Source organism: Acyrthosiphon pisum, chromosome A2, assembly GCF_005508785.2.
Source record: "Acyrthosiphon pisum isolate AL4f chromosome A2, pea_aphid_22Mar2018_4r6ur, whole genome shotgun sequence".
NCBI lineage: Eukaryota > Metazoa > Arthropoda > Insecta > Hemiptera > Aphididae > Acyrthosiphon > Acyrthosiphon pisum.
The window spans coordinates 101,279,766-101,292,731 of record NC_042495.1 but is presented as its reverse complement, the minus strand read 5'-3'; the positions used below and the strand labels follow the sequence as shown (position 1 = coordinate 101,292,731).

Below are 12,966 nucleotides of genomic sequence, written 5' to 3'. Positions count from 1 at the left end.
TTGTAAATCCTAGTAAGTGTTGTGGGTATTTTATAAATAAAATATTATTATTTTGAATAATATGAGTGTTTTTTACATGTGAATTTGTTTATTTCAACCATACAAACAATTGGTAATGGTTTATGCTTTAATTCTAACAACTGATGTCAACTTCAACAAATCAAAAAAACAACTATTAAAAACTAACAAGATCCATTATTTTATTATGTTTATAAAACGTTTTATCAATGTGTGAAAAACCTGTGACAGCATTCCCCAAAACGGATCTGCCCCCTTCGAAGTTCTTTTTTAAGTCCCTTTTTCTCGCCATACCTCTCGTGCTCTTCGATAGCGTCTTTTATATGACCGCGGTCACGGGTAATTGCGATTTTTTTATCCACAAACGTGCTCGACGGTGTTTACGACGCGTTATTTGGCTGACTCTGTATGTAACCGGAAATCGCATTCGATCCACTCGCCGCGGTAAATGGTATGCGCCAAGTATGGTACCCTTTTTCGAGAACTTGGTTTGTTCGCTATTTATAATAATATTATTTTCTCTTTGACCAAAGTTGCGTATTGGTGGATAGTTGTACTCTTAAAAAATCCAGGCAACCACGGAAAATTAGTCCGAAAACGAGTAACCGAGAACCCTCGACGCAGTTCCGTGATCACGTTTATCGCTGTGGTGGCTGCAGGTACCGACGGACTCAAAACGATTTGGAGGTTCAGAGTAAAAAAATACAGAGTAAACACGCAAAACACGAAAGATCGAATGATTCGAACAAATTTCAAAACACAAACGATATATTTTGTGTATCAGATGATTTTTATATGTTTGTATTTTGATAGCGAAGGTGCCCGAAAACATTGAGCAGTTTTATTAGCTTTCGTTGAGCACAAACAAATGTATAAAACGCGCCTTAAGCGTACCATATAGTAAAGCATTGAGCAGTTTTATCAGCTTTCGTTGAGCACAAACAAACGTATGAAATGCGCCTTAAGCGTACCGTATAGGAAAACACTGAACAGTTACATTATGAACACAAGCAAATTGTATTAAACGCACCTTAAGCGTATCGTCACCGTGTACGTTACACGCGCTGATTGTTAAAATGAAGATCAAACACCGAATCTATGACGATAATTTTTTAAAAAACGTCGATATAGCTTCATCATTTTATTATACGCGACGATATAATATAATTTATCCAAAACATCATAAAATCTGCTACTATTGTTCTTTATATTTCGCTATTATTTTACCGTATGATATTATTGTTTATATTTTTGTACAGATCGGTTTAGAAAAAAACGAATTGTATTGAAAAAAAAAGTGGATAGCCACTCCGTTCTACTGTGGGTGTAAATTGAACCTCGTCATTGGATAAAAGTCACTGTAATGGATGTGTTAAATTTTAATCCAAAGATAAACCATTTTATTTGACGAAAAATGTCAAAAAATGGATTTCCTTGGCGAAATTAGCTTATAATTTTAGCTGAACTCTAAATGTTTTTAATGATTTTCTAATAATATAATCGCATACGGCATGTAATTCCTTTGTATATTTATACACTAAATAGGGTTAACCTAACCTACTAATACTAATAATAATGTAATATTCCTGCACTATAAGGATACAAAAACGTGTATAAACATTTCATGCCGTATCTATTTATTTCACGTAAGAAGGGTATGGAACGACCACAAAAAAGACAGATTTCCGACGATACAAGGACAATGAAGAAAATATTATGTCAAAATGTGCCCCGACACGTTTTTGACCGAACATAACGTCATCCTTGGTCGTTTTACTATTACCGGCCGTACATATATAATACGAGAGTGCATACGATATGAAAAAAAAAACCTTTTTCCTCTTCACCGGTTTTTAGGGTAGGTACACCTATTCGAGATATCGTTTACAAGAGCAACCCCTTTATTACATACGGGCGTGCTTGGGGGTAAGGATTAATGAAATAATTACGGCGCTCACATCTCACATACAAGGACTCGCACACGAGAGGATTAGCAAGAAAAAAGGAACGGGCTGAATAGTGGTGGTATACGTGCCGGTAAACGCCGTTTTTGCTACATATTTTACCCTCCGTTGTCGTATGAATAATGATTACCGGTGTCCGGTTTTGAGCAAAAAATAATATCGTGTTGGTTCTCAAATAGAACAACAACGGGAATAGAAAAACAGTAGCGCGTTTGCTATTTATGATTATGATATTCATTAATCATAACACCAAGTATAATATATATGGTAACGGAATCGAGTGAAAAATCTACTAATCTCAAAATAATACTTAATAAATTATTACCAAACATATTTTATAATAGTTTTCTGAATAATAAAAATGGCACTCTTGTTCAGAAAAAATATTTATAATTTTATTTATCGTAAATTTCTTATAATGAATTATTATTGTAAAATATCAAAAATGTATTTTTTAAATAAGTATATTAAAGTTTACGGTGACGTTTGGCATAATCTTAATATGTACCTAAGTATGTCCAAGTGTTGAGTGTAAAGTATGAAATGGATAGGTAATGAAAATTGTAATGATGTGCATAATTATAAAATGTTTAAAGTACCTAAGTTATTTATTAAAAATATTAAGATTTGCGTCAAAATAAATGTATGCATTATACGTTAACAATTAATAATGATTAATATAGACTTTACATAAATATAAATGTATTATATTTTAAATAATCATATGTAATCTTAAAGTATTACTACATAGCTTCTTAAGATTTGTTTCAATCTTGTGTATACTTTAATATCCAAACCAAAATGTACATACAATATAATATAATGAAATATGAATATCTATTCTATATTAATAATATTTATTTATAGAAAATATTTTTTTATTCAGTGAATATAATAAGAAATAAATTTGTTCGACGAATTGTGTCTATAGTACTTAGAATTGATAAATAAATAATACTAGCGTTATAAAAATGACTATATTTAAATGTTTTATTTCAATTATTAATGTAAATTATAAATTGTCTATATAAACTATTACTGTTCGACGTATTACCAATAATTATAAATAATATGCAGGTACCTACTATAGTATTATCTAATTATTAACATACTGCTGCGAATTACATAGTTATACTTATAAAAACTCAAAACGTATTGTAACGAAAATATTTATTGCAAGTGTAAAATATTTACTAAAAATTAAATAAAAAAAATTGCGAACCTGGTAGATTTTAGGAAAGTATTCGTTTTGTTACGCGATTTGAGCGGCGTAGTATATTGGCGCGTTGAAGTTTCCGTAACGGCATGGCGAAAAATACTCGGCGGTCGACCGAACGCGAAAACGGCATGATAATATAATATTATGGTACTCGAAAACGATGAACATTTAAAAAAAAAAAAAAAACCCCGAAAGCACGGACGGAAGCGTTTGTTCGGCTTAGCGTTGCAGCGATTCTAAATATTATTCTAATTATTATTATTTATCATTATCGTGAAGTAGTATTCGTAACCGGCGACGGACCGACACTGAACGTGTGCCCATCCCAACAATCCGAGTTCGAAAAACTTGGCCGCCCTTCATATATAAAGTTAAAATACTTAAACTTCTGTAAAGTTTTTCTCCATGCACTTTTTAAAGTCCCGAAAACTCGATAGAACAACAAACAACAACTAAGTTTGCCGCACCTAGTCACTTTTATTACAGTTTGGAAACAAAGTTCACCGGCCCCGCCGCGCCCCAACTGTCGTGGCGTTCCGGACACGCGGTCTGCAGTTTGCAATCGAAGACGCGACGATAACGACGACGGTATCATCGGTTATTATTAGAAATATATATTATATCGGACATATTATGTGATAAGTAAATTTTCAGAGTGACAAAAAAAAAAATTGAAATAAAAACCAAAACCGAAAAAAAATGTATATAAAAGTGTTCGTATGGTACATACCTGACTCGGTCGTCGTATTTGTCGGACTCCGCGATACACGGAGCTGTACGAGTAGTGCGACGTCGTATGCGGGGAGGAAAAAAAGTAACCCGACCGAAATGTTGGGAAAAGTTTTTCCCGCGCTCTCCACTGCTGCCGCCGTCGCTGCTGCTGCTGCTGCTGCTGCTGCCGCCGCTAACACACACCCCCAGGCCCCACGAACGATCGCGGCCGACCAGTGCCGACACCGAACCGAACTGTTGGAGACGCGGTGGCCAAATGAACGCGCCGGCGGACCTACGGGACACTCTACCCCCTGCGATAGGGTCGGTCTTGGCTGCCGAAAACGGTGGGGGTGCAAGTCATTGTTGTGCAGCGCGCGGAACTTGCCACGGATCGCGCTCAAAATGGATTTTCAGCAAAGAGTCTTTACTCAAGACGTGTTTTGTTTGTCGAATTTTTTCCACCCCCTATCATTCGCTAAATGTGTGTGTGTGTGTGTGGGTGGGTGCGAAACAACGAAATTTTTAATCATAAAATTAAGCCGTTTTTTGTTGTTTTTATTAACTACTTATTTTTAACGCGATCGAAAACTGTTTTTTAAATTTATTCCGAACCCTATACATTCAATAATATTAGAACGAGATATTTAAAATAAAATTGATTCAATTGGTCCACGGGAGACAAGTAGACAACCCGATATCAATGAATACTCTGACTTACGTGACACTGTGTTTAAAATTTCAAAAAAGTTGACTTTCGGATAGTTGATTGTTGTAATATTAAATATAAAATCAATTAGGTACTAGTCTTACAAGAATTCAAACTTGAAATATTATTAATAAATCTCTAGAAAAGTATCTGAAATAAATTAAATTGGTGTGTTGTACATCATCGGAAAATATAAAAAAAAAAAAATATTAAAAGATTTATTTTTGAACTTTGTAATTGATTAGGTACGTATAACTTTGAAATAAATGTATTATCTAACGCAGACACGTAAATATAAATCCAGAAAACATTTATTTATAATTTTACATATTATAGGTAACTAATAATAGTTGATAACTTGAAAATCAATATTCGTTTTAATATTTGGCTCAGATACCGACAGTCTATAAATTACAAACAATGTAAAATAAAATTAACTAAAAAAAAAATTTGTTTATTATGAAACTCAGTAAAATTTAATTTGTGTTTTAGATTCTGAGCGATGAAATCATTCAAGTGAAAACTGAAAATAAAATATCTTGCACGAATAATTAAATTATTTGTTTAGAATGTTTTATTCCATTTATTCAGTATTTATTGTTTTTTAGACAATCATAATATTATTGTACCTAATTGTTTTAAAGTATAGATTTATCACAAACATGGGAACGAAATGCACACATTTTATTTCACATCTTACATTTCGTAAATATATTTTTACAACTATGAATATTATTAAACAATATTTACTGTTCTTCAAGAAATGTTATTAAAATAATAATAATTAATTATTGATTAATTAGTAAAAAAAAGAGACTGAGCATGAATTTATTATAAAGCTTGAAGATTTTTTTTTAAATTTTATATTTGAACTAAAATAAAAATTGAACACTGTTAATTGTTATAGTGCCTAGTGGATGAAATTATCGTATTCAAAACATCCACAAACATTAATTATTTATCACTTATCAGTAGGTTAGTTAATACTCGGGACACACAACGCGATTATCAATAATTCGATTATTGAATGTATCAAAAACAGTGGCTAATGGACAGTATGGAATGTATTTAACGAGGCCGTACTTCACCATAAAAAATATCATAAATGTGATTTGAGTCAAACTTTTATATTTTAAATGGATATAAACATATCAGCGTAAAAATTAGCAATAGATGACAGACACTGACTTGACTAATAGATTTTATACCGAATAACCGATTCGCGCGTCGGTGACGGTTCACAAAACGGTTTTCTTTTCTTCCCTGCAACGGTTTATTATGATAATGATAATAATATTTATGCGACGTGTATCTATATAATCATTTTAACTTGTCAATTGTAGCGGCGGCGGTGTCGTTCGAGTACACATAGTGATGAGTGCATCTATATCACTATATTCATAACGGCGGCGACGGCCAGCGCGTAAGCGCGAGAGGGTTGATAATGAATTACGGACAGTGAATTCTATTAGTATAAATATGCCGCCTTCGTGCCTTTTAAGAGGATTAATTTGGCCGAAGCCAAACGTATTTACCTTTTTCGACCCTTCTTGGCGCTGGCCCGCCCGCCTTCGCCGGACGGCGTATATAATGCGTACCATACTATCTCCGCGGCTGAGTCCTTTTAAACGTCTGTCAGTTTATTACTGGTAAATCTGCTGACATGCTTGTCGTTTTGTGCTTATGAAAATTACGGTGCCCATATACCAGTGACCGGGTATATAATCCGGTCCTCGTCTCCTCATCTCGCCGTATATATTATTATAATATAATATTATATTATGGCCACGCGGACGGACAGCCGGCCACGCCGTGGCTTCGACCTACGTCAAAAATAATATGAGACGTAGGCTAAAACACCGCAAACGCATAATCCGATTACGACGACGATGACGACAATTCGGCCACGTCGTATAAACGTTATTATAATAGAATATTACGGTAATGACTATACTACTACTATACCACCCCACAGACGACCGACGTGTAGGTAGGTTGAACTCCCTAGTTTAAAAAAAGATTAAAAATTAAAAAAATATATCTTGTCGAAAAACCGTTATTCGTTAATCTATGTTTTTTTATTTTTTTGGATTTTCATCAAATCGTGCGACCACCGCGATATATCATTATTATTTCTTCGATATTTTTAACAAACTCGCCATGTAGTAAAATATCCAGTCAAATCAAAACATATTATAATTGGTAATGTATATGAAGAGAAAAAAATTAATAAAAATATTGGTTCCTTCGGGCCGGATTTGAACCAGCGGCCTATGGATATCTGAGATTGTTCAACCACTACAGTCCACCGCTCTACCAACTGAGCTACCGAAGGTGTTGCACGGTAAGCTGGTTTTACAGGTATATAAATAAATACGCCAAACACCCGCAGTCGTACTTTCACCCGAAACGCAACTCCGTCACATTCGCCGGATACCGGCCATAAAATAGTGAGCGTAAACTCGCGGCTCGGACGACGTAGTTAGCAAAAATTCGAGGAGAGGGTAAAAATAAATAGAACCAGAAACAATATAAAACAAAGTGCCCAAACATCACATCTGCATAGTCCGTCACTAACAATCACTAAAATATTAAATGAATGCGATGCCAGTGGTTTTGTACGACTCCTCGAATGTGATGTCACAATAATATTATTATAATAATATGTTCCGTTCGAAGAAAAAATTACTGATTCTACGTGATCAATTTTTACGGCGCATAAAAGTTTAAAATTAAGGTCGTTGACTTTTGAAATTATAATTTGGAAATAACTTTAAAACTAAATGTCTGGTGTAAATATAAACTTTTTAATACTTTATGTTGTTTAAAAATCGTATACATTGTTTTGGAATTTTGTACATCATGTATATAGTAAAATATAATACTCATAATAAAAATTTAGAATATTGAATATTTATTTTCCATATTGGAAAGAACAAACAATAAGTGTATAAATTCATTAAAATATATCGAATTACAATTATTATTATTATTATTATTATTATTAGCAGTGGTATAGCGGTAGTTAATATTTAATATTGCGTTTGAATAAATTATAAGAATAATTTTTCAAACAACTTTCTTTTTTTATTGATAAAATAATATTTTATTCACAATGCACACAATAACTTTTAGTTTATAAATGATTTATTATAACTGTTAACATGGCTCAAAACCGTTCAATATCGTTTTTATTGTTGTATAATATTTTTCCACGCATATTATTGTAAATTCTCTTCAAGTAACACCTTATTATGCAACTTTAAGATTTTATTTACAGTACAATTTATTATTTAACCTTATCAATGAAATACGTTTAACGAATGAAAAAAAATTGTTATTACTGATTTTCAGCTATATAAATTACAATACCTATACCGTGGGTATGCGCGGGACAAAATAAAAAAAAAACAGTCCACCCGAGTACAAGGCCAATATAAATTATTATATCATCGCGGGTGCATTATATGATAATATACAAACAGTGATTCGATTATGCCGATAAATTATGATATTATATTAAATTATTATTGTTATCCATGTGATGATCAGATGGTAAGTCATAATTTGTATTGACCGACATTGCCGGAAAACTTTCTGTTGGGGATTCAAAAAAACCTTAGTAGGTGATCGCCGACTATAGCCATCATTAATATAATTATAATAATATTATATCGAAGTGTTTTCTCGGTGAAAAGACTCGGAAAACCTTCGTGAGGGTTTTCTTTTTTTCTTCAGTATTACGTAATAATTGAGCTTTGCGGAAAATTTACGCGAAGGGCGGGCGGGCGGGCGGCGCGCGCGCGCGACACGGCCGTGGCGCCCGGCTGACGTGTCGGCACTGCCGCGCCGTTACGCCGCGTACGGACCACCTCTGGACGGCAGTGCGCACGGTCGGAAAGTTTTGCACGCCTCCCGACCCACGCGAACTTTAGCCGATGGTATATAGTGGCGCAAAAGTTTTGCCACCCGCCGCCCGGTCGACGGCGGCGCGCGCGCTTTACGGTGCGACCAAGGCGGGTTGATCGGTGGAGAGCGGCGGCGGTGCGGGTGCCGGGTGGGTTGCACGGTGGACGGGCAGGTGGTTAGCAGTGGATGTAACTCGGGTGGGTGGAGGGGGTTAAAGTTTCGAAACGGTTTTTCATCGAGCAAACCTCCCCCGGTTGCCCCCTACACCCACCCACCGACAACACCCGCCGACCATCGCATCACACACATACACACGCACACACGCGCGCACCCACTCACACACATACACTGTGCTTCCGAGACCCCACGGCCACGGTTTCCCAGGACCCACGACAGTTTTTCTCTTTCTCGCTCTGCACCAGCGATAGTATAATGCTCGTTTCTTATTCGTCACCGCCGCCGCGCTCCCACGAAAGAGACCGTCTCATATATATGCGCCGCACACACCTGACCCGTACAAACTGTGTACAACGCGATCTCTAGGTTTTTTTTCTTCATAGGTACGTCGGTACATGCAATACGCGTATTTATAACCTACGGGCGGGTATTATCGTAACTTAAAAGATTTGGCAGAGAGAGAGAAGAAAAAACGATAGTAATAATTCGTGTCGTTTTTACCTAAATAATTACAATATATAATAGTGTCGCGTCCACAATACCGCAGCGGCTCCTCCGCATCACTAAAAGGTTTTTATTACCCGCCTCGACCTAGTTTCGTCTGTATCCAAGCGCCGTGCGTAATACTACCGAGAACGATGACGACGATTATATGTTTCGACGTTATAAATGCGTCTTATATTTTAGATATGTCATAATAATATATGATGCAACGTATTAGCTTTCATTCGCATTCGAAGAGATCGTTCGATAATAATAATAATAATAATATGTATTTGGATAACATTCCATTCGTAGATGCTCTCAGCTGATTAGCCCATGGGCAAAAGCGATAAATAGTTTCACACTCGGATAAGTCGACTATATTGTAATATTAAAATTCCGAAACTCGCGTCGATTAAACACATTGTTGATGCAGTCTCGAGTAGTTGTAATTTCTAAAATTGTATTTTACTAATTTAATAAACGATTACGAGTGAAAAATATACTCTTCAAGTGGACATTAAAATGGTAATAAATAATATTATTACCACGTATAAATAACTGATATCGAGTTATTATTATTGTTAGGTTAACCAAATAGTTGCGATCGATACAAATAATGTTTACAGAAATATAGTTGGAACAAGAATAAATCAAATTTGAACAAAATAACTTTGTAATGTAGACTAAAAACTAAGTAAAAATAAAAACATCAAATTATTACAATCTTACAACACAATATAAAATATTATTGTTTTATTGAAAAAAGTTATTAGAACAATAAGAGTAAGCTATATTTATTTTCATTTTTATTTTTACAGATAGGTAATAATTATTTACGTGAAGAATAATTTACTATTGGATTGAAGATATTTAATCAAAACGCAGTGAAAAATACTTTTTTTCATCTATTTTATTCAACGTTTTGAATTATACGACCAACCAAGTATATAAGTATAAATGGTTGTAAAAAAAAAATATAAGTAATAAATAAACTTCATATGGTGAATGGCATCGGATTCCGAACAAAAAGCACTATATCTATTACATTAATTTTTTCGTAATTTAGTGAACATGGGAATATTCTGCAGTCGCGTAATTCAATTTCGTTTGTCGGATAACGGGTTGTGAAAATATAAGCGTGCGGGTAATGCACTTAAATAATACGTTCAAAACACGGTATTATATTATTATATTGTTTTAACCGGTCAATATAACAAGACCCAAACACATCGAATTCTGGTAACAACAATAGTAATAAAATAATAATAATAATAATAATGGTAACAGCGATTTGCGTGTTTTCGGTACGTCGCGATAGATGGCAAAAACAATAATAATGTACATAAAGAAAATTTCGGGCGACGCCTTTACTGCGGTAAAATTGTCGATATATTCAATGGTACAAAACACGTAATAATATTCTACGTGTACACACACACACACACACACACACACACACACAAAGGCGCGCGCTCGTGCAGCATACGAGTTATACGTATAATAATATATGTACGGAAGACTGTTTCGGCGGCGGATATACCCCCGGGGAAAGTATCCCTCGCGGGGAACTTTGCGAAACATTAACGTTGTAAAGTACGCGTACCATCGGAACCCACTGCCACGATGGGAGAGTAGGGGTGGTTCACGGGGTTGCGATCGGCGGTGTCGCGCGAATGACGAAGGGTGCGAGGGACGCGGAGAAATTTTCTTGCCGTGGCACACCTGTAGCCGGTCGCAGGGACAGGGTCCGAAGCACGCACTACGGCCCGTACAGTTGTCGTCGACGTCGACGAAGAGGGTGGCGCACGAAACGTATACGTTTGTCCGGCGTGACGTGTCAAACGTCGTTAAAAAACCGTCAATGTATGTATGGGGTGGGATGGGTGGTGGGTAGAGGGTGTACGTCGCAGCCACACACGGTTTTCGGCTCTCAAAACGGTGGAGGCGGCGTAGTCGTATTATTAGTTTGTGATTTACGAGGAGACGAGGACGGCGGCGGCTACGACGACATCTGCTGCTGCTGCTGCTGTGGCCCCGGGTCCACTGCTATAGATCGTGACTTAAACTTTCGCACGCACCGACTGGCTGGTGTAGGAGAGGGACGGCGGCGGACGTGCAAAACGCGTTTCGAAAACGTTTTAATCGCCACGTGTGTCACCAGAGCTTTTTAAAAAAATAAAATAAAAATCAAACCCCTTCCACGGCATGGGTCTTCGGTGCGATCCTTTGCCCAGCCGGCTCGTAATATAATCGCCGCAGCGTTTTGTCGTATCCGTTCGTCTCTTTCTCGATGCCATACGAGCCGAGACTCGAGAGGGATTAATTTTAGTATAAATTTAAACACACATAGTGCTCCGCAGCCGAACGAGTGTGGTGCGCTCGTATTATATTATATAATATTATACATAGGGGTGGTCGGTGGACACGCCGACAAGATAAAGCACGCGTTGACTAATTGACCCGAAGTCCCGAGCAGACGATAAATGACCATCTTTCGGATACCCTTCCGCGGGGGTGGTGGCATCGGCGGTGGGTGTTTAGAAAGGGTAGCGTGGGCCGGCGGCGGACACTAATGCGACCCGCCGCCAATGCCATGTATGTGCGTACGGCGACTCGTGCCAGTGCATAAAAGACGACCAAACGCGATCGTTATCAATCCGGTTAGCGGCGGCGTCACGTTATCATGACCGTACAACAATAATATAATATTGAAATACGCGCACACGTCCACGTAAGCGAAGTCCCGAATCGGCCAGCTTTGGCATATTGACTCGAATCCATCACCCACATTTTGAGTATTCGCTTTCAGGATTTCCTAGTTATAGCCGTTTATAAGCTTCATACGTAATACTGTTGAGTGGGCCCTGACTTTACGTAGATCACCCAAGTTTTTAAACCAGTATCAAACCGCAATAGAGCGTTATTAAGGAGAATTTGCTAGTCCTGTTTCAGAATTCGTGAGTAAGCCCTTAGCCCACCCATGTAGCTCTAAAATGTCAAGTAGGTGTATAAGTGTGCCAATTCCACGCACGACCCGCGTTTATTTAAGACGCAGTGACAACAGTCTCGGCGCAACATTATATTGAAAAATATATATAGCTCTAAATAATTACGGAAAAATTGAATGGATCAATTGTCGTAGGCCAATAAATCATACTTGAGGGACCTCTATTAGCACACTATTCATTCATTAATTCATTAAATGTTTTTCTCGAAGTTTTTCGATGGGGAATTGAAATGTCACACAACGGTTCACCTGCTTATCTAATTCGATATGGTATTTAACTAATAATTATATTTTTTCTATGCACTATAAAAAAGTAAAAACAAATGCATACTTCGATGAAGGTTTGACGGTGATTTTAGGAAAAGATAATTTTTATAATTGACTTTGTTCTTACTTTTTGATTATTTACTACGTATATACTATATAGTTATATATACGATATTCGCATACATCAAAATTATAGCCCATGTGTTCCAATGTCATAATCTTGTCTTTCAACCCCTTTCGCATCATTAACAAAGTTTTACAGTTGGTTGGATATCAGCTTATTGTGTTCTACCCACGACACTACATTATATTATACGTATATACACAGCTATAATATAATTCGAGACAATGAATAATTTTAACAATATCCGCGTGCAATGCGTATCTGGATAGTCATGTTTAAGTACATGGTATTATTATTGTTATAATGCAAGATGTTATGATTAATCCATCAATTAATACAATGAAGAGTTAGGCGAGTCATAATATAAAAATCAGA

At 36.3% G+C, this 12,966-nt stretch overlaps 1 protein-coding gene and 1 non-coding gene across 5 annotated transcripts in view; both read right to left on the bottom strand.

Annotated features, from left to right (window-relative positions):
* The window catches only part of LOC100571490 (neurogenic protein mastermind-like), a 256,717-nt gene that overhangs the window by 99,134 nt on the left and 144,617 nt on the right, over positions 1 to 12,966 (bottom strand). The window contains exon 1 of one of the 4 annotated variants that reach the window (XM_016805930.2): positions 3,932 to 4,466. The exons of 2 other annotated variants lie outside the window; for them this stretch is intronic. The gene's annotated coding sequence lies outside the window, so the exon portion shown is untranslated. Of the gene's footprint in view, positions 1 to 3,204; positions 3,904 to 3,931; positions 4,467 to 12,966 lie in introns of those variants that run through there. One more of the 4 variants, XM_016805931.2, reaches the window with a different exon arrangement.
* Positions 6,865 to 6,956, bottom strand: TRNAY-GUA. The gene is given in 2 exon segments: positions 6,865 to 6,900; positions 6,920 to 6,956. It is a non-coding gene; the product is annotated as a tRNA-Tyr (tRNA).